Source organism: Canis lupus, chromosome 34 (genome assembly GCF_048164855.1).
Source record: "Canis lupus baileyi chromosome 34, mCanLup2.hap1, whole genome shotgun sequence".
Classification (NCBI taxonomy): domain Eukaryota; kingdom Metazoa; phylum Chordata; class Mammalia; order Carnivora; family Canidae; genus Canis; species Canis lupus.
Window position 1 is genome coordinate 19,219,211 of NC_132871.1, and position 22,300 is coordinate 19,241,510.

The 22,300-nt window shown below is 34.1% G+C and overlaps 1 long non-coding RNA gene and 1 pseudogene across 1 annotated transcript in view; both read right to left on the reverse strand.

Moving 5' to 3' along the window:
- LOC140624220 (uncharacterized) overlaps positions 1-22,300 on the reverse strand; it is a 145,545-nt gene that overhangs the window by 101,788 nt on the left and 21,457 nt on the right. Inside the window, exon 3 of the long non-coding RNA XR_012023722.1 lies at positions 5,126-5,198. This is a non-coding gene — a long non-coding RNA (uncharacterized lncRNA). The remainder of the gene's footprint in view (positions 1-5,125; positions 5,199-22,300) is intronic.
- Positions 13,264-13,892, reverse strand: LOC140624352 (MICOS complex subunit MIC26 pseudogene; annotated as a pseudogene).

The following is a 22,300-nucleotide window of genomic DNA, read 5'->3' on the forward strand; positions in this document are numbered from 1 at the left end:
AATTTGATAAAATTCAATAGCAATTAATGATAAACCCCCAGGAAACTAGAAATAAAAGGGATCTTCCCCTGACAAAAAAAATCTACAAAAAACTTTCATAGAATATTATTCTTAGTGTTAAAAAACTGAATGCTATCTCTTTAAGATTAATAATAGTGCAAAGATGTTTATTCTTAAGACTTTTATTCAACATGGTACTAGTTCTAGCCAATGAAATAAGGCAAGATTGTTATATACAGGGAAGTGGGGGAGAGGGAAAAGGAGTGGGAGAGACAGAGATCAGAAATAAAGAAATAAAAACATCCCTATTTGCAGATGTCATGATTATTTATGCAGAAGATTCTAAGGAGTGCACATATACACAAAAATCCAGAAACTAAAAAGTGAGTTCAGGCACATTAGAGAATGCAAGATAAATGTTAAAAAAAAATATATTGTATTTCCACATACTAACAGTAACACTCAGATACTGAAACTAAATATATGATATTCTTTATCTGCTCAAAAATCCTTTGGTGTAAATCTAGCAAAACATAGAACCTGTAGACTGAAAACTATAAACCACTAATGAAAGAAATCAAAGAAAATCTAAATAAATGGAGCACATACTGAGTTCATGAATTGATTCAACACAGTAAATATATAATTCTGTTTAAAGTGATATGCAGGTTTGATGCCATGCCTATCAAAATCTGAGGAAGGTTTTTTGGAAAATATTGGCAAGACTATTCTAAAAATTATACAGAATGTAATTCTAAAATCTATATAATAAGGTATGAGCACTAGAAGAGGTAAAAACAATTTTGTAAAGAAAAATAAAGTGAGAAGGAATCTTTGTACCTAATTTCAAGGCATTATATAGGTACACTGGTGAAGTGACAGACATTTATTTAGGTCATCTTTAATTTCACTCAACAATATTTTATAGTTTTCCGGGTACAAGTCTTTTATTTCCTTGGTTATTTATTCCTATGCATTTTATTCATTTGTATGGTTTTAGAAGAGGAATTACTTTCTTAATTAACCTTTTCAGATCATTCCAATTCTGGTATATAGAAACAACTGACATCCGTGTGTTGATCTTGTACCCTGACGTTCTGCTGAATTATTTCTTAGCTTTCATTATCTTCTTGTGGGTTTTCCTTCAGTACTTGTTTTCAGTGTAGCTCAGAACCACTGGCTTTCCTAGGATGACTTACCTTAAATTAGTCCAGTACAGCCCCAGTACAGAACCCATGGGTGTCCTAGGTGTCTTCTTATCCTCTGGGCTTATCCTCTGGGCTTATTTTTCACATAGTCCAACAAAAACAGGTGTTGCATACTTAAGCTTAATTGGTTTTATTTATTTATTATTTATTTTTTTAAATGATTTTATTTATTTATTCATGAGAGACAGAGAGAGAGAGAGAGAGAGAGAGAGGCAGAGACACAGGCAGAGGGAGAAGCAGGCTCCATGCAAGAAGCCCGACGTGGCACTCGATTCCAGGTCTCCAGATCACACCCTGGGCCGAAGGCGGCGCTAAACCTCTAAGCCACCAGGGCTGCCCAGCTTAATTGGTTTTAAAAGACAATTATTTTTGTATGAACTTTTTCTCAAAACTTTTCCCCCGGGTTCCTTCAGGACTATTTTACAGACTTCCCAGGAAATGAGGATGATTAGACTGAGTGATGGAGGTGCTTATGACTCTCTTTCCTTTGGGGGTAACCTCCAAAGGAAAGCTACTCTGGATGCTCTTCCCTGACTCACCTAAGTGCAAAGGAAAGCAAACAAATGAAGCAAGAGGAGGAAAAGGAATGGGAGATGGGACAAAAGCTTGCAGAGGACTGTCAGTCAGCAACTGACTATAAGAGAAGAGTAATCCTCTGTGTAACCAGAAGGAGGGGGGAATTGTATTGAGGAAGCTTGCTTTGTACCCTAGCCACCCCCCTTATTCACCAGGGATACATTAAAGGCCCCCATGGAAGCCTGAAACCATGCATAATACTGGACCCTATATATATTCTATGTTTCTCCTTTACATACATACCTATGATAAATTTTCATTTATAAATTAGGCACAGTAAGATTAACAACACTAATAGTGAAATTTAAAAATTATTAACAATATACTGTAATAAAAGTTATGTGAATGTGGTCTCTCTCCCTCAAAATATCCTCTTGAATTTACTCACCGTTCTTCTTCCTGTAATGATGCCAGAAGATAAAATTTCTACATAATGAGATGTAATCATTTAATTACAATGATGCAAGTATTGTGATGCAGCATTAGGCTACCATTGACCTTCAGACAGTATGTTAGGAGGAAGATCACCTCCCAGCTTCTGGATCTCGTTTGACCATAGGAAACTGAAACTGCAGAAAGCAAAACTATGGAAAAGGGAGACTTCTGTACTTTGAAATGCAAATTGGAAGAGAAAAAAACAGTTTCATTTATTTTACAATCATTCTCTGCCTTGAATCAATCCAGATACAAAAGAGTTTGCCTTCCTACTAATTATATCAATTTTTAAATGTCACTTATTGCTATTTTTCTTTTATTCAGAAATATTTATTGGATGTCTGTTACATGCCAGCAACTATCCTCACTAGAGCAACTAAAAAGAAAGGCAGAAAAAATTTCACACTCATGCAGCTTGAATTCTCACTAAAAAGATACAGGAATAAACAAATAGTGAAACAAATAACCAAAAAGGATGTCAGAAGCTATAAGTACTAAGAAGAGAAATAAAGAAGGGGTCAAGGGGATGATGAGTGAGATGTACATGGAGAGTTATTATCTTCATTGGGGTACTCAGGGAAATTGCCTTGCCCCAAGATTAATGCATGCTAATGGTGGGAAATTTTAACTATAAATATGAACAAAATGAAAAACTGAAATATTTTTTCAATTTTATGACTCAGGGATAGATAGTCTGTGTTAATATCATACTTTAATTACAATGATTATCCATAATTATTTCATGAGTCTAATTTCAAATGTCAGTCAACAATTAAAAATTAGAATTGTGATCAACACTGCCATAATTTTTTCTAGTAAGTTATTATCATGGGCATTGGATGGGGGAAACCACTTCTTGAAATACTCATTAACATTGGTTATTACCATTCATCAATATATGACGAAGCTGATTTATCTTTTTTTAGTTTTTGTCATTAGCATAATCATGCTATATTGTCTTTAAAATATAGATAGTATGCATTTTGCGATGGAATCTACATTCATCCAACTAAAAGAACTATTTTAAAGGACAGAGGGAATATATTTTCTCACAGTAGGTTATAATAGTAGGACACTGCCATATATCAACAGTACATGTGGAACACAAACCTCAGTTACCCTTTGCAGAGGGTTTGACACATTTTAAATATTTTTAACAGCTTTACTGAGATATAATTGGCGTATACTACACTGTGCATATGCTGTACAATTTGATAAGTTCAGACATTTGTACAAACCCAAGGAATTATCACCACAATCAAAATAATAAACATTTCTATTATTCTCAAAGTTTCTTTTGGCCCTTTCATAATCTAAGCCTCATCATATATCCTTACACACTTCCCAGAAAAACGTTTATTTGCTTTCTGTCATCCTAGGTTTATTTTCAATTTCTAGAATTTTATATACACTGAATAATATTATCCACTTTTTTTGGCCTAGTTTCTTTCATTCCTCACAATTATTTTGGGATTTATTCAAGTGGTTGAATGTACCAATAATTTGTTTCTGTGTTAAATATAAATTTAATAAAATTTGCTTATCCATTCATTGATTAATGGACATTTGCATTGTTTTCAGCTTTGGCCATTATTACAAAGTTGTGATGAACATTCAAGTACAAATATTTTTGTGGTTGTATTTTTCAGTTATACAAAGTCAGTATCTCATTGTTGGGTGGTGTAGGTATGTGTTTAAGTTTTTTAAAAACACCCAAAATATTTTTCAAATTGGTTGCCTCACTGTACATTCTCATCAGCATTCTTATTCTCTACCCCAGCCTCAGCTCTGGAGTCACCTTAACTTGTGACAGGCAGCTCCACTGCACATAAGTCACAGTTCACACCATACAGGAATTGAGACACTTAAGAAAGAGAAACACCAAGGTCAGCTTCAGCCCAGCTGAGAAGATTTAAAAAGTTCATTTTTTCATAATCATGCTTCAAGTTGGTGCTAGGCAACTTTTGAGAGAGACTTCTACCCAGGAACTGAAAGCTCAATCTGAAATAGTGGAATACCCTACCCTCAACTTATCTAACCTTCCTTGATGCTGCACCTCAACAAACAATGAAACCTGGACATGAAAATTCAGGAGACACAAGCTGAGGACTTCTTGTTCCCGTCTCTCTCTCCTCTTTCCTTTCCTCAAACCACTCAGATGGGAAAAGAGCTATGTCATTGCAAGTTACCCTATGCTTCTGAAATGATAGGTTTCCTCAGGGCTCTGCTGCATAACCTCAGAAAGCATTCTCATTAAGCTATGTTCCCATCCCCTTCTGATAGTACCCTCCATCAGAGACAACTACCATCATGATTTTGGTGTAGATGTTTCATAATAACATTTTATACTTTACATATAACACATAAATAGTATATACATATATACATGAACAATATACTAAATTTTTGCATATAAGAATCTAAAACTTTTTTATTAAAAATACACAAAGGTATAGGAGTGAGATGTCCTTTTTCTGTTCTTTTAATGGCTACAAATTACGATGAATAGACATGCTTACATTAATAGTTTAGTAAAACATTCTAAAGATTTTTTTTTATTTTTTATTTATTCATGATAGAGAGAGAGAGAGAGAGAGAGGCAGAGACACAGGCAGAGGGAGAAGCAGACTCCATGCACCGGGAGCCCGACGTGGGACTCAATCCTGGGACTCCAGGATCGCGCCCTGGGCCAAAGGCAGGCGCTAAACCGCCGAGCCACCTTGGGATCCCCAGTAAAACATTCTAAAGTAAATAAATATATCAGCTCCCGAAGAAAAGGATCTGAACAAGCTTTAACCTTTCCTTGAACTCCCACTTCCCATCCCAAACCATGTGAAATATGAATGTATTTGTTATTTTATTTTAGACACCTCTAATTTCTTCAATGTGTTTTATATGTTTCTCACCTTTCTTTATAGAATCCCACTTCTTCTGCTTGGGTTATTTTTCTTCTTGGTATAATATGTTATCGATGACAGTCTGTGGAGTGATTAAAGAACAAACACTTCAGAAATATGTTCATTTCAGCTTGTTTTTAAACTTCTGCAAGAGAATAAAAAATTCTGAGATATTGCTGTAAATAATAGAAATCATATTGGAGTCTTCATAATATGAAGTGAAAAGGATAATTCTGATAACAATTTCAATACACATATTTTAAATTCTTGTATTTTGGTTTTAATTTGAAATTCAGTTAAATCTGAAATATCTACAATAAATCTAATTAATGAACCTATGTAATCTTTAAAACTAGACACACATTCTGACTCATACTTTTCTAAGTGTTTCACGATATTAACAAACTTAAAAGTATACATTTATAAATGCAGAGAGTACTTCTCATGGACACTAAATGGCAAGAAAACATAGAAAAATTACTTTCAATCATGCAGAAAAATTTCTTTGTCTTAAGGCTCGTTTTAACTTGATTAGTGGGAAGACAGGATTCCGCTTAACACCTGTGTTGTAAATATTCTGAATGACTAGTTTCTTTTAGTAATGAAGAGAAATAATTCACAGCATGGGTGCCTAGATAAACAGAAATGCTTTAGATCCTAGTGATTTCCATCATAGCTTTCTTTTCACTTAAAGGTGATTCTGTGTACAAAGGGATACTTTGTTGTCACTTTTGTTTCATTTTTGAGAGGTCTTATTTTATTCTATCTTGATAGCAACAAGCGGGTTTTTAAAAAATATTTCATTTATTTATTCATGAGAGACACAGAGAGAGAGAGGCAGAGACACAGGCAGAAGGAGAAGCAGGCTCCTCCCAGGGAGCCCGACGTAGGACTTGATCCCGGGACTCCGGAATCATGACCTGAGCTGAAGGCAGATGCTCAATCACTGAGCCACCCAGGCTTCCCAGTAACAAGCTGTTTTGTGTGTGTGTGTGTGTGTGTGTGTGTGTGTGCCTGTGTTTGAGTGTATGCAATAACTAAAAAACTAAAAATAGTTTGGATGCAGAAACTCAGGTTCAGAGATATTTTCCTTCAGCACTTTAAAGATACTCCATTATCTTACGACATAAATTGCTACTAAGATTGTTACTAATAATTGAATACTTTTTTGCATAGGAAATCTGTATTTTTACTTTAAAATGTTTTAAATATTTTTCGTTGTTCTCAATGGTATGCAATCATTTTTTTACCTCGTTCTTTAAAGTTTATTAAATACCTATTATAGCTTATTATAGCTAGTTTCTCCTCTCTAGGCCCTATCTTTGATTGAATTATAGAAATCTACCTAATTTATTACCAAATTCACTTATTCTTCAGTTATGTCCAATTTACTACTGAATTTAAGGATTAATTTTTAAAGCTAATGATCAATTAATGTTAAAAGTTATTTTTTTCTATTTTTAAAGTTAATGGTTAATTTCTGAAAATAATTTCTAGTTTGGATGCCTGGGTGGCCCAGTGGTTGAACATCTGCCTTTAGCTCAGGTCGTGATCCCCAGGGTCCTGGGATCCAGTTCCACACCAGGCTCCCCACAGGGAGCCTGCTTCTCCCTCTGCCTAAGGCTCTGCCTCTCTCTCTGTGTCTCTCATGAATAAATAAATAAATACAATCTTTTTAAAAAATAAAAACAAAACATAAAACAAAAAATAATTCCTAATTTTTTTCATATTCATCAATGATGTCCTTTGGAGATTTTAAACAAGCATGTTTTAAAATTTCTTCAAATTACTTTAGTGATCTGAATGTTTTTTTTCAGGTATGATTTTTCCACTCATGAGTATGCTGACTCTTTCATGGCAATGGATTTTTTGTTTGCTTTGTTATTTTTGTTTGAAAGCTCATTATGCATTGTTTTCCAACAATGAGATTTGGTTCCATATCTTGGTCTTTTTTCAGCCTCTGACTCCATAGAAGTTACAGTCTTTCATTATTTGCCTAGTTTTGCTCTTTCCTCTCTGGTTTTTCAAGCCTTTTTTAGGAGTTCCTCTTCATGTCCCTAGCTTTTAAATATTTAATCATCCTAGAGTTCTGTCTTTAGTTCTTTTTTTTTTTTAAGATTTTATCTATTTATTCGAGAGAGAGAGAGAGAGGGGGGCAGAGACACAGGCAGAGGGAGAAGCAGGCCCCATACAGGGAGCCTGATGTGGGACTTGATCCCGGGACTCCAGGATTACTCCTTGAGCTGAAGGCAGGTGCTAAACTGCTGAGCCACTCAAGGATCCCCTGTCTTTAGTTCTTAATCCTATCTATATTCTGTGTCTTAAAAACCTAATAAAATTTCATGAAACTAAACAGTGTCCACACTTTGACAGCTACCAAATACCTTTCTCCAGCATGAATTGCTTCTCTGAACTCTCAACTCATATATTCATATTCCCACTTGATAACTTTAGGTGGATGCCTAACAAACATCTCAACCTTAACATTTCCAATCTGAGCTCCTGCTTTTCCCCTCAAACCCACTCCTCTTACAATCTTCATTTCAGTATAGCACTCCATTTTCTCAATCTTTCAAACACAGATATATTGTCACATACTTTATTTCTCATATGAATATACAGTGATCTCCCAGCAAGCCCTCTGTAAATGTACCCTAAAACTGTACCCAGAAGAAACCAATATCTTCTACCTTCTATCCACCACTCTACTTGTGACACCATTATCTCTCATCCAAATTACTGAAATATTCTTCTATTTGATCTATGGTTCTGTCCTTGCTTCACTTGGTCCCTTCTCAACACAGCTGCCAGGACAATTATTTCAAAACATGAGTCACATCATACCATTTCTCAGTTTAAAGCCTCCCAATGGCTTCCCATCTAATTCAAATTAAAAACAAATAACCTTATTGATTTATGTTTATAATCAAGTATCCTGTTTCTATTCTGAAATTTTCTCTTACTACACTTCTCAATAATTCCTCTCATACCAAGCTATTGACATTCTTCAAATGTGCCAGGTCTTTATACCTCATTCCCTTTGCCTAGAATGCTTCCTCCACCCCCAATATTCACATGGCTTATCCCCATACTTTGTTTTTCTATATTTCCTCAAATGGCACTTTCTCGGTGAAGCTTTTTCATTGCAACCTCCCACACTGTCATTTTGTGTTCCTTTTCCATGTATTATTGCTCTTTCACATTTATCATTATCTAAAATACTACAAATTTTACTTAATTTTTTTGTTGCATTTTCCTCTTCTCTGTTAAAACATAAACCACATTACAGTTAGGAGTAGAGGGGTTTGTTTAATTCGCTTCTATAACCAAGCGCCTAGAATAAAGCCAGGCCAAAAGAATAAAAATAAATAAAATAAAACAAGACAAATGCTCAATAAATATTTTTATATTAAGGTATGATTTTCAAAATATTTCCATTTGGGGTAATGAAAAAGTTCTGGAACTAGATACTGGCAATGGTTATACAACATTTTCAATACATTTAACGTTATTTAATTGTACATTATAGATTGGTTAAAATGGTAAATGTTATCTCTATTTTACCACAATAATCAAAATGTATGTTAACAAAAAGGACCACGAGGGATCCCTGGGTGGTGCAGCGGTTTAGCGCCTGCCTTTGGCCCAGAGCGCAATCCTGGGGACCTGGGATCGAGTCCCACGTCCGGCTCCTGGTTCATGGAGCCTGCTTCTCCCTCTGCCTGTGTCTCTGCCTCTCTCTCTCTGTGTGTGGCTATCATAAAGAAATAAAAAAAAAAATTTTTTAAAAAGGACCACGAGTATCATACAAATATAAGATAAACTATATTAAAAATTTTATTTAACTCATTAGTGAGAGAAAGTATAAAAGTTATGATTGGTTCAAAGAGCATTTGAGAAAGAAATATAAAATTTAAAAAGAAATGTTAGACAAATATTTCTAGATAAAATACAAGTTATTTAGGGGGATCCCTGGGTGGCTCAGTGGTTTAGCGCCTGCCTTCTGCCCAGGGTGTGATCCAGGAGTCCCGGGACTGAGTCCAACATCGGGCTCCCTGCATGGAGCCTGCTTCTCCCTCTGCCTGTGTCTCTGCCTCTCTCTCACTCTGTGTGTCTCTCATGAATAAATAAATAAAATCTTTTTTAAAAATACAAGTTATTTCACATCCAATAGAATCTAAAAAATCATAATCTTTTACATTACCTCTTAAATTAGTTAGAAATTATTTGTATCTTTGTAAAAAGAAAATCTATAAGTTAACCTCTACTCCTATAGAGATGAATATGGTCCAGACAGCAAGGCTATTTATTGACAACTCAGGATACATCCTATGAAGTTCACACTATCTGAAACATCTATGTCATGTTAACTACCTAGAATTTAAGTAAAAACTAAAAAATTAAGTAATGGCAAATCTAAATAAATACATACATACATACATACATCATTTATGTCAACTGTACTTCACCTATATAAACTTAAAAAAGGCTTAACAATTCTTCTATTTGACATTTCTCCCATATTAAACACAGAATGTTTATTTCATTGGATTCAGTAATCATTTAAACTAACTAGAAATATAAGCATAACAATCAAATCTCATTTTTCTAACATCTTCCTTTTTATAAGATAAAAGAAATTTATTTATTTTCCAGGAGCTCTATAGAAAATTTCAAAGAAAAAAATTTCAAAGATAATTTCAGTTGTGAAAAATATTGTGAAAGTTTTATTTTTTATTTTCTAAATTTAGGGTTGAAACTTGAAAGTAAAAAATCAGGGGTATTCAAAGATTTATAATTGGATTAATACTGATCATGGTTAAAGAAAAACAATATTCTGTTCCCTGTGTAACCAAAGGGACAATAAAATACTTTAGGATAAATCTAGAGGATAACATGATTTTAAGGAAACTGCACATTCACAAGTAAAAAGTTTTCTTTAACAACTGAGGACGTGATAAAGTCAACACAAAAAACAATTGTGTTGAAAATATACAAAACCTCTGATAATGGATACACTATATAGAAGATACAGAATGACTTTTTACAATCCTTTGTTAAGACTCTAAGACAAATTTAACATTTTAACAGAGAAAAAGCATTAATATGATATTTACAGTATTAAAGTAACACAATAATTTACAGTAAAAATTGTAAACCCCTTTTTTTTTAAAAAAAGATGTTTCTCATTATTTTTCCTACTATAATTTCACCCATCCATATTAACTATGATTTTTCACCAAAGTAATAACTTCTATTCATAGAAAACACTGTAAGGCAAAAAAGTGAAAACTGTCATATGCAAGTATGCTGGCAGACTAGCAAAGCTTAAAACTCCACATAACACAACTTCCTATAGCCTTACTTTTTTATTCACCTTAAGGTAGCAAAAATGATAAACACGTTCATAAAATTATTCAATAGTACTGCCACTCATAGCATATATTTTGGGTTTTTTTTTCATTTGTTTTTATTGAAGTTCGATTTCCCAATATATAGTATAACACCCAGTGCTCATCCCATCAAGTGCCTTCCTCAGTGCCCGTCACCCAGTCACCCCAACCCCCCACCCATCTCTCCTTCCGCAGAGTTAGGAGTCTCTCATGGTTGGTCAGTCTCTCTCTAATTTTTCCCACTCAGTTCCCCTCCTTTCCCTTATAATCCCTTTCACTATTTCTTATATTCCTTGTACTCTTAGCATATAAAACCAAGACGCAAAAGTATATAATCTTAAATTTATCTTTAATACTCCGTGTTTCAGGATTCAATGGTAAGTAACTATTATTTATGTATGTAAAGATTATACACTAACTCTTCTGAATATTAGATAAAGATTTTGATTTACCAAAGAATCTGGACATTGTGCTTAAGCTAGGAAATGCCAAGCATAATTTCTGTTATATAAAAGCATACGTCATTATTATGATTCAATTTACATGAACACAAATTTACATTTTTCATAAGTTTAAACATCATGTAGACTTTGAGATATATTACAAAGCTGTAGTAATCAAAGCAATACAGTATACGTGTCCCCTAAATGAAAAGCTCTTACATAGCAAAGGAAACCATCATCAAAACAAAAAGATAAACTTCTGAATGGGAGAAGATATATTGCAAATGATGGATCCAATCAGGGGTTAACATGTATAAATACTTCTACAACTCAACACAAGAAACTCAGATAATCCAATTAAAAAATGGGCAGAGGACCTGAATGGACATTTTTCTAAGGAAAACATACAGATTCCCAGCAGACACATGAAAAAATGTTCAACATCACTAATCATCAGAGAAACACAAATCAAAATCACAAGGAGATATCATCTCACACCTATCAGAATGGCTAAAATCAAAAACACAAGAAACATGCATTGGAAAGGATGTAGAGAAAAAGGAACCCTCATATTTTATTGGTGGGAATGGAAATTAGTGCAGCTACATCTGTACTGTTTTCCACAAATGTTTTCCATTCTAGTTTTAAAACTAGAATTGCCACATGATCCAGTAATTTTACTACTGGAAATTTAACCAAGGAAAATGAAAACACTAATTCAGAAAGATATATGCACCCCTCTATTAACTGGCATTATTTATAATAGCCAAGATATGGAAGCTGCTTAAGTGTCCATCAATAGATGACAGAATAAAGAAGATGTGATGTATATGTATACACACATACACACACAATGGAATATCCATTTGCAACAACATGCATCTACAGGGTATATAACACTACGTAAAATAAGTAAGTCAGAGAAAGACAAATACCATATGATTTCACTCATAAGTGGAATTTAAGAAACAAAACGAACAAAGAAAAAAATGACTCTTAAGTATAGAAGAGAAACTGGTGGTTTCCATTAGGCAAATGGGTTAAGAATGCGTAAAATTGTTAAAGGTGATTAAGAGTGCACTTATTAGGATGAGCAGTGACAAATGTATAGAATTATTGCATTATTATATTATACACAGATGACTAATATAACACTGTAATTTTAATTATACTTAAACAATTTTTTTAAAGGGCCTAGTGTCGTTGCCAAAAAAAGTATAAATCAGTGTGATTTGCTAAAGTTTCATTTTGATTTTGTGACTTAGATTCTTTAAATGTTTCTGAACTAGCTATCTGTATGGAGGATTATTATTTTTGTGGAAGAGAGGATTAGAACTTTTAAACTTTTAAAATATTGAAAAACAAGTTTATTTTCTGTGAATTTAAAAATATATAATTTATGTAAGTACTTATTCCTGAATAAAACAGAACTTCATCTATTTAAGAATGCAACCTTTTTACATCTGTCAGAGATAGAAAAATATTTCACATTTGTCAAAGAGATGTAAATACTTTTCTGAATTGTAGACACACAAACATAAACATAAATATAAAGAGAACTTATTGCTTCAGTTCTACAATTTGAGCCATAGATCAAAAGTAAAAAGAAAGCACAAAACCCATTAGTTCAGAAATCAAGGAATTGTTGTGCTTCCCAAGAGGCACAAAATTTTAATTGTTTTGAGCTCACAAACAGATAAAGAAACAAATAAAAAAAATGGCAAACCAAATTTTCTGTCAGATTCACTTACTAGAGGATAGCTCATCATTCATAGAATAGAGATCTCATCAAATGGTCAAACCACAAAACCAAATTCCTAATCATTGCCACCACCAATGGGAATCAATTTTCAATTATGCATGAACCAGAAAAAAAAAATAACACTAGGAAGAAAGAAAAAAGAATCAAAGAAGTTAAAAAAGATTGCCATTTGAGCAAGAAATAACATAACTGAATTTAAATAACCATGGGGTGAATGTCCCCTTCAATACCACTTACTTGGCTCTATCATGAGTTCACTTGGGCATCTCAGTGAATGATTGCCAAAACGAAGTACAATTTTCATTAGTTGAAAAACATGATTCTTTTTTTTTAATTCAGAATTTTAATTATGTACATAAATAGCAACATGAGAACCAGGAGTTCAAATGCTGGACATTATCTCTAGGTGAAAGGATTTCCGATTAGTCCACTGGTAGTATGGCATCACCCAAGATAACAAAGAAGCCTGGTATAGTTTTTCCTGAAGAAGAAAGCCAATTTACTACATTCAGTACTGACTTCTCTGCCATTTTTCTGTAGAAAATGGAGTTTCCAATGTTTACCTATAACTTTTGAAAGTTCTCCTTCCACAAATCTTCTACGACTATGTATCCTCGTAAACCCCAGTCATACAATTTCTCCCCACTGACCTGGACAAATACGATGGCTTGTTGTGGATAATAAAGAGAGGTAGCTAGTCCCATGAACCCAGGTGGATACACCAGCTTCTTTATTTTTGATCCTCTAGCCAAAAGAAGTCCAACAATGCCAGCGAAACCAATTAACACCAAGTGTTGGAAAAAATCCAGGAGGTGCATTTTGGAGATATTCATAGCTGTCTAACCCCCACTGAACCAAGCTCTGCATCTTGGGCTTTGTTTGTGAGTACATCTCCTGACACCAACTTGTATATGGCTCGCAATAATGTCGGAGATGTGAAATGCTTTCTTCAAGCTGGGTCCTTGGCTCCTCCACATATTTAGATTGACCCTCAGGAACCGAGTAGAGTGAAAGCTCATTAACCTTCACAGAAGTTTTGTGAGGTGAGTCCCTTTTAGGTGATGCATAGACTTTAAAGGTGAGCAGACTCAGGCTGGCTGGCCCCACAGACCTCCGAATTACCTTGAACATGTCGCTGGCAGAGGTGGCTCTGGCGGGGTCACCCCAGCCCTGGTCCCGCCCACTACCGAAAAACATGATTCTTATACAATATAAAATGAACATGTCAAATCATATTCAAATTAAATTATTAATTAATAAGGAAACCAGTAAGGATTATGACTGGCTCATAGATTCTTTAAGAATAAAACAGGAATAAAACATACAGGAATAAAACAAATGTTAGGGTAAGATTTCTGTGTTAGACATGAAACTACTTATATTCAACATGATCACAGAAAAAATCTTGTTTTATTTGTTCTACTGGACAGACATTATTTTCTTCTCTTCCAGACAAAAATCTACAAGTTAACCTTTTGCCCAGAGTTGAAAACTGACTAGTCAATAGATAGTCAAGCCAGCACTGCAGTGAAAGAAAGCCAATAATCTTTCTTGGCTATTTCAAGTTTAAAATAATTTTCTGGCTGTTACATATAATAAATCTCTAGGTTTTATGAGACTTCAATTTACTTCCAATGGTCTCAACTATTATGTGTATATGTCTTGTCTTTCACTGAGCTTTAGCTCCTGTTTAGTACTTGAATTCCAAGACCGTATATACAAGAAAAATAAGTTTCATAAGAGTTAAGGCATATTTGAAACTCTATGGTTGTGGAATAAATTGATATTTTTAATAATATGGTTACTTTGTTAAACCATAAAAAAAGAATTCCATTCCAAAGCCAGGTAAATTTGTATTTAGAAAGCTTTAATAGTTTGTCTGGATTACATGGTCTTTTTATCACTTGGATAACAAGACAAATAAATGTCCTAAAAACTTGCTTCACTAGACAGATTAAAATGATAGTTATGAGTTCTGTTTTATTCAAATTATAAAGTTTCATTTCTAGAGTGGCTTCTACCTATAGTAATCTAATATCAGGGCTTTTGCTAAAATGACTGTATCTGCCATAAGATCTCAATGAAGCTTTATGAAAAGATTAGATAAAAAAATTATGCCAGATGATTATAGATTTTGATGGTCTATTCTTAGCATATGAATATACTTTATCACCATATCATTTAACTGATATTACCACTATATCACCTGTTAACTAATAATTTAATTCAATCTGTTAGACTACTTTATTTCTATTAATGTTCAGGGCCAACATTTTTTCTAACACTAGCAAATACTGAACACTATAATGCCTAAAAACTTCTCCTTCTATTCCATGAAATGAATTTCTTTATCCCTTGGTCTTAATATGAACATCATAGGGTATTTAGATGTCTTCTGCCCTCATCCTCAAATCAGTGTGAAATTATATAGGTATTTCCAACACCCCATTTGCCACCCAATGCTTTTTTTTTTTTTTTTTTCTCTCTTTCCGATTAATAGGCTCTTGCTCTCCTTGGTAAATAAGTAGAGAATACGAGTCAGGCCCCAGCTATACCACTCCTTTCTGGACAGATTTCCAAACTTTGTAACTTTCCTTATCCTTGTAAAAAAGGAATTTGGTTTTGCTGCAGTTCTTCAAAGAAGCTGTTTTCCAGAGGATATGTTAATGGTTGCTGATATATTAACTCAATGTCTCTTTTTAAAACACTTACTTTAATGAAGGCCTCCTTTGCCTCAATGGAAAGAGGTATCTCTATGGAAATTCAAGTTTCACTACTAATGAACTATTAGTAAGAAAATTTAAGAAAATTCCATTTACAACTGCATCAAAAAGAATAAAATGCCTAGGAATAAATGTAACCAAAGAGGTAAAAGACCTGTACTCTGACAACTGTAAGACATCAATGAAAGAAACTGAAAATACAAACAAATAGAAAGATATACTATGCTCTTAGATTGTAAAAATTTAATATTAAAATGTCCATACCACCCAAAACAATCTGCAGATTCAAATCAATGCCTGTCAAAATAGTCAAATCAATGACATTTTTTCACAACTAAAATAAATAATCCTAAACATTGTATGGAACCACAAAAGACCCCGAAAACCAAAAGCAACCTTGAAAAAGAAGTAAACTGGAGGTATCACATTCTTAGATTTCAAACTACAGTTCACTCTTGAACAACATGGGGGTTACGGATGCCACCCTCCTAGTATGGGAAAAATCCATGTATAATTTTTTAAAGACTTTTTATTTATTCATTTGAGAGAGAGAGAGAGGGAGTGAGAACACAAGCAGGAGGGAGGGTTAAAGGGAAAGGGAGACTCCCCGCTAAGCAGGTGGCCCAATGCAGGGCTCCATGTATAACTTTTGATACCTGAAAACTTAACTACTGATAACTAACTGTTGACTAGAAGCCTTACTGGTAACATAAACAGTCAATTACATATACTTTGTATGTCATATGTATTATATACTCTATTTCTACAATAAAATAAGCTAAAGAAAAGAAAATGTTATTAAGAAAATACACGTGTAGTACTGTACTTACTGAAAAAGTAATCTGCCTATAAGTGGACCTGTGCAGTTTAAACTTGTGTTGTTCAAGGGTTAACTATATACTACAAAGCTACAGTAATCAAAACAGTATGGTAGTGGACAAAAACAGACACATAATTCAACAGAAGAGAACTGAGAGCCCAGAAATACATCCATACCTATATGGTCAATTAATACATGACAAAGGGGACAAGACATTCTCTTGAACAAATGATGTCAGGAAAACTGTGCAGCTACATGCAAAAGAATGAAACTGGACCACTTTCTTACACCAACATAAGAACAAATGCAAAATGGATTAAAGACCTAAATGTAAGACTTGAAACTATAAAAACTCTAGGGGAAAAAAAACATAGGCAATAAACTCTTTTAGCAATATTTTTTAGACCTGTCTTCTCAGGCAAAGGCAACAAAAGCAAAAATAAACTAAGACTGCATCAAACTAAACAGCATTTGCACAGCTAAAGAAACCAACAAAATTAAAAGATAATTTACTGGGAGGACATATTTGCAAGTAATACATCCAATAAGAGGTTAATATCCAAAATAAAGAATTCATGCAACTCAACACCAAATCACCACAATGTGGTTTAAAAATGGGTAGATGACCTGATAGGCATTTTGCAAAGAAGACATACAGGTGGCCAACAGATACATGAAAAAATGTTCAACATCACTCTTCATCAGGGAAATGCAAATCAAAACTACAATTGAGATATCATCTCACACCTGTCAGAAGGACTAGTATCAAAATAAAGAAAGAAATAACAAGTGTTGGAGAGGATGTGAAGAAAGGGAACCCTCACACACTGTCGGTGGAAATGTAAACTGGTGCAGTCACTATGGAAAACAGTATGGACACTGCTCAAAATTAAAAATAGAAATAACATACAATCCAACGATTTCACTCCTGGGTATTTATCTGAAGAAAAAAACGCTAGCTCAAAAAAGATATACTCACTCTATGTTCATTCCATCATTGGTTACAATAGTGAAGATATGAGAGGAACTTAAGTGTCCACCAACAGATGAATAGGTAAAGAAGCTGTGGTGTATGTAAACAATGGAATATTTTTTAGTCATAAAAAATGAAATCTTGCAACAACACAGATAGACCTAGAGGTTATTGTGTTAACTGGACTAAATCAGAGAAAGACAAATATCACATGATATTACTCATATATGGATTCTAATAAGCAAAGCAGACAAGCAAACAAAATAAACAGACTCATTAATACAAGAACCAGTGGTAACCAGTGGTTACCAGAACGGAAGTGGTGGAAGTATGGGTGAAAGTGAAGGGAATTAAAAAGTAAAAACTTCCAATTTTAAAATAAATAAGCCATGGGGCTGGATGCAAAGAACAGCTTAGGGAATATAGTCAATAACACTGTAATAACTTTGTATGGTGATGTACGGTAACATGGTACCTATTAACTTATTATGTGTATAAACTGAATCACTATGTTGTACATTGAAACTAATACAATATTGCATGCCAACTATATTTCAATAATTTTTTAAATTCTTTCATTTTTAAAAATTAAAAAAAAAAACACCTCAGTCTTACTAGTTTCAGGGCTGCTATAACAAATTGTCCCAGATTGAATGGCTTAAAACAACAGAAATTCATTCTCTCACAGTTCTGGAAGCTAGGCGGTGTTGGCAGAGCCATACTATAAAGGCTCTGAGGAAGATGTTCAATGACTTTCTTTAGTGTCTGGTGCTACGAGCAATTTTTGGTGCTCCTTGACTTATTCACCTATCATTCTAAACTCTGTTTCCTTCATCCCATGGCATTCCCCCTGTGTGTCTTCTGTGTCATTTCTCTTCTTCTTATAAGGACACTAGTCATACAAGACTAAGGCCCAGCCTAATTCAATGTTATGCTATCTCAACTTGATTGTATCTGAACCATCCCATTTCCAAATAAAATCACATTCACATGTATCAGGGGTTAGGATTTCAACATATCTTTTTTGGGGGAAAACACAGTTCAACACAACAATCCCAGGTCTTGCACCACAACGTTCCAATTCTTCCCCGATGGTTAAATGTGCTCTAGCCCCAAACATCAGGAGACGTGCAATTTAAATTGTTTATCAACTGTACTTCTTTTTGTTTGAATGCAGCTATGCTTGGTTTCTGCTCTCAATATTAAAGCCATGATAGTGAAGGAAAATTAAGGGAGGTATGCTAATCTGCCTCATGCATCATCTGCAAAACTGTCAGGTAAATTCGGACTTCAAAATTTTTGTTTTAGTGCTAGTGACTAGAAGTAGAATAAACATGGTTTGATTTGCAGTCAGCTTGCTACGTTTGTGACATTACAGCAGTAGAAAAAATATTGTTGAGAAGCATAAACTAAGAAAATTTAATATGGAAGTCATTGATGTAGTCTTGGGAGAGACACTTTTTCAAACAATAGATGCATTTTATTGCTGCTTTTAACATTCACTACATTTCCAGCAGTGTTGCCATATACATATTAAAGATATCTTTAAAAGTAAATTATATGCAAATATATGGATATTAAATATCACATGGTTGTAAAGCTATTAAAGACTGTTTTTAAGGCTAGAGGAAAAGCTAATTTGGGCCTGACTAATTCACATTTTTGATATTTCAGTAATGGTTCATCTTAATTTTACCTTTGCTTTATGAAAAAATAATTTGCAAAGCATATTTATCTTATGAAGAAATTGCCCTGTTTATGTGACAAATTGTATACATATTTCTTGTAGCTTGGAAACATTTACATATGAATAATTGATACACTAATTATAAATCATTCTCAGCTGTTAGTTAAATCAAGTTTTCTAAGTTCCACTTCCAGAGGAGACTAATTCAAAGCAGAATATAGCACAGTAGAGAGTGTTATAAAAGGCATTTCTGTATAAGAAAAAGCTTTTTAATGCATAATTTTATTTATGCAAATAGACCCACCCTTTTTTAGATGAAATAACTTAGAACATGTTTCTTATATTAGATTTTATTCCTGATCGCTAATTTGTTCATATTCTGAGATAGAAAGCAAAATGTGTGTTAAAATTAAAGATTGACGGTTTCTATAAATGAGTGAAAGATGGACACCAAGGAATTCTCTTATACATTATAGAACCAAATATAGTTTCACTGTTATTAAGAATCAGGTAATTGTACAAGTTTGCATTCTTTTAGCACAATGAGGGTAACTGAAGATGTGTATGTCTAATATTACTCAACAGGATTTAGGAGATACAGGGAATCTGGCTGAATCTGTTACAAAAATGTACAGAAGAGAAACCTTCAGACATTCTAATTTTGTAATGAGTTCTCAAGGAGTCAAAACTAGTGATGGTTATTGAGAATAATGCAGAGAATTCACGCCTCAAATGCTGGAATTAAAACAGAATTTGTGGCTCAGGTAACCATCACCATATTAGATCAGTGATGAATTAACATGTCATTTTATGCCCACTTCACATGATTATATGAGATCCATTTTAATATGCTCATGATGTCACAAATTCCTCAGATTATATATCAAGAAGTTGACTAGATGCCTATTACTTGTATTTTAGACTTAGCTCTTCTGACTAAGTGAAGTTCACATTTAGACTTAGGCCTAATTAGTGAGGAGAGTTTATCTCAAAGGTAGCTCTCATAAGAGAAAGATCTTTGCAATCTAACCATAATGATTTAGCATAGATTTTTTGGGCCTTAATTATCCTTCTACTTTATAAAAACAATTCTGAAAGATTGACTTATTATATAAATTGAGGGAAGAATGCTATATATATATTTGGTGTGTTTATATTGATATTTGAATATCAAGTGGCTGTTCCATTAGTGCTTATGTCACAGGGATTACAATGATTGTGGCATGGAACGGTTGCTTCTGAAAACCTTAGATGTTACATAGGGAAAATGAGAAGTGTAAATTCTTGAATGCTCAGCTCAGAACATGGGAAAAAAGAAAAGGAATTAGAAAATCTCTATGAAAGTTTTAAAAGATTCCTTATCCTCCTAAACAGGTAACAGTGAACTTGACTGGTTACAGAGTTGCAGTACCAATTAAATGTAGCACTCTATCAGGTCTCTTCAATTAACATTAAGGCATGGTGTGGAAGACATTGGAAACTAGGGTAGTGGGCCATTTGGGGTAAAAACAAAAAAGACCAAGAAGTTTGAATCCCTAAATTATCCTAAACCTTCCTTAATTGTAGAAGTAATCAGTCCTTATATGAAAGAACCAGCATTACTGTTGTAAAACTCTTTCACTTCAGGCAGTTGCCCCAAGTATGCCTTTTTTGCATCAAGACTCAACCTCACCACCTTTCATTGCCTCTGGTCCTAAGCAAGAGATTTTTATCCTACTATACCCCCGATGGAGAAATTAAAAAACCTACTCCGGAAAAAGCCTTTATTCAAAAGAATTGCAGAAACATGCTAATGTAAATATTCTCAAGATGAGCATGCTGGGGAAAAGCAAATATCCAGACCTTCCAGAAATATTAGATGTTGGTTCTAAACTGAAGCTAATTCTCAAGGACCCAAAACCCTGCTATGATTCATGGCCAGACTGAGTGGCATTGGAGTTCAGTTAAAAGATGAAGTTGTGGTCTGGGGATTCTCATGAGACACCCACTGCAGTCATGGCCATATGCTGTGGTTCTTTCTTTGGTCCTAGAACATATACTTAGTAACTAAAAGAATCCTTAGATTTGTTCCTGTGAACTGGGGGTCATTATGGTAAGTGCATCACATGGAAGCCATTATGTCACACCTGTACCAAGACAGTAAGTGAAAAGCAATAGCCAATCCCAAAAGATGGGCAGAAATCAATGCGATTTTCAAATACCTAGAAAACTGAGTGGTGATGATTCATACTGCTTCTCCCCATTAATTTACTTTTTGGCTGAAACAAAAGCCAAACAGGCTTTGCAAAATTAATGATCAGATATTACTGCAAAGTTAATCAGATCATTTTACCAACACAACTCTGATGGGAAAACAGAGATATCAGTGGATAAAACCAATATATCCTGACACACCGATTTTGCTTTCTTTAGATTCCTATCAACAGACATAAGCATGATCAGAAATAGTATAACAGGGATGCCTGGGTGGCTCAGTGGTTGGGCATGTGCCTTCAGCTCGGGGCCCAATCCCACAGTCCTGGGATTGAGTCCCAAATCCGGCTCCCCTCGGGGAGTCTGCTTCTCCCTCTGCCTATGTCTCTACCTCTCTCTCTCTCTATGTCTCTCGTGAATAAATTAATAAATCTTAAAAAAAAAAAGAAAGAAACAGTAGAACACTCTGACTGTCTTATCATAAGATATGTCAGTTCATCTGTTCCTGGTCATCGCATTGTCCAGAGGGATTTTGATTGTCCTGTTATTCCTCAACTATCAGGTTGGTTCATCATATTGATGACATTATGCTAATTGGACCTGGCTACAGGATGTGACAAACTTTCTAGCTGCCTTAGTAAAGCACAGGCATACAAAAGGAAATGGGATGAACCTTGAAAAAGTTAAGGAGCCCACATATCTGTGTAGTATCTAGGAAAAAAAGGTATGCTGAAATGCCCTTTCTAAAGTGAGAGACGATCCTTTTTGTCCTTCATGACCTGTGTATTATCCGATCAATGAATGATAAAGTTATACGAGCAGCAGTATCCTATGCTTAAATGAAACTATTTGTTAAAAGAATGAACAAATGTTACTTTTTAAAAACATTTTTCAAATATTTCATTTCCCTTTTACATTACCCTAATTACCCTAATATGACTGGTACGTTTCTTTAACTGAAAGGAAATTAGAAGGAAATCATTAAGAATATTTAACTTTCCAAAGAGTGTAGAGACATTCTCAAAAACCAATTCACACAGTTCTAAAACAAAGAAGTAATCTAATGGCCCATCAGAGGGCAAATGGTGATCCAAAAAATTACTGTGGGTTCCTTAAAGTGCCCTTTGCTATTCATTTCCTTCCCTTTAATAACAAATCATTATATATATGGAATTACTGTATCTGGTAAT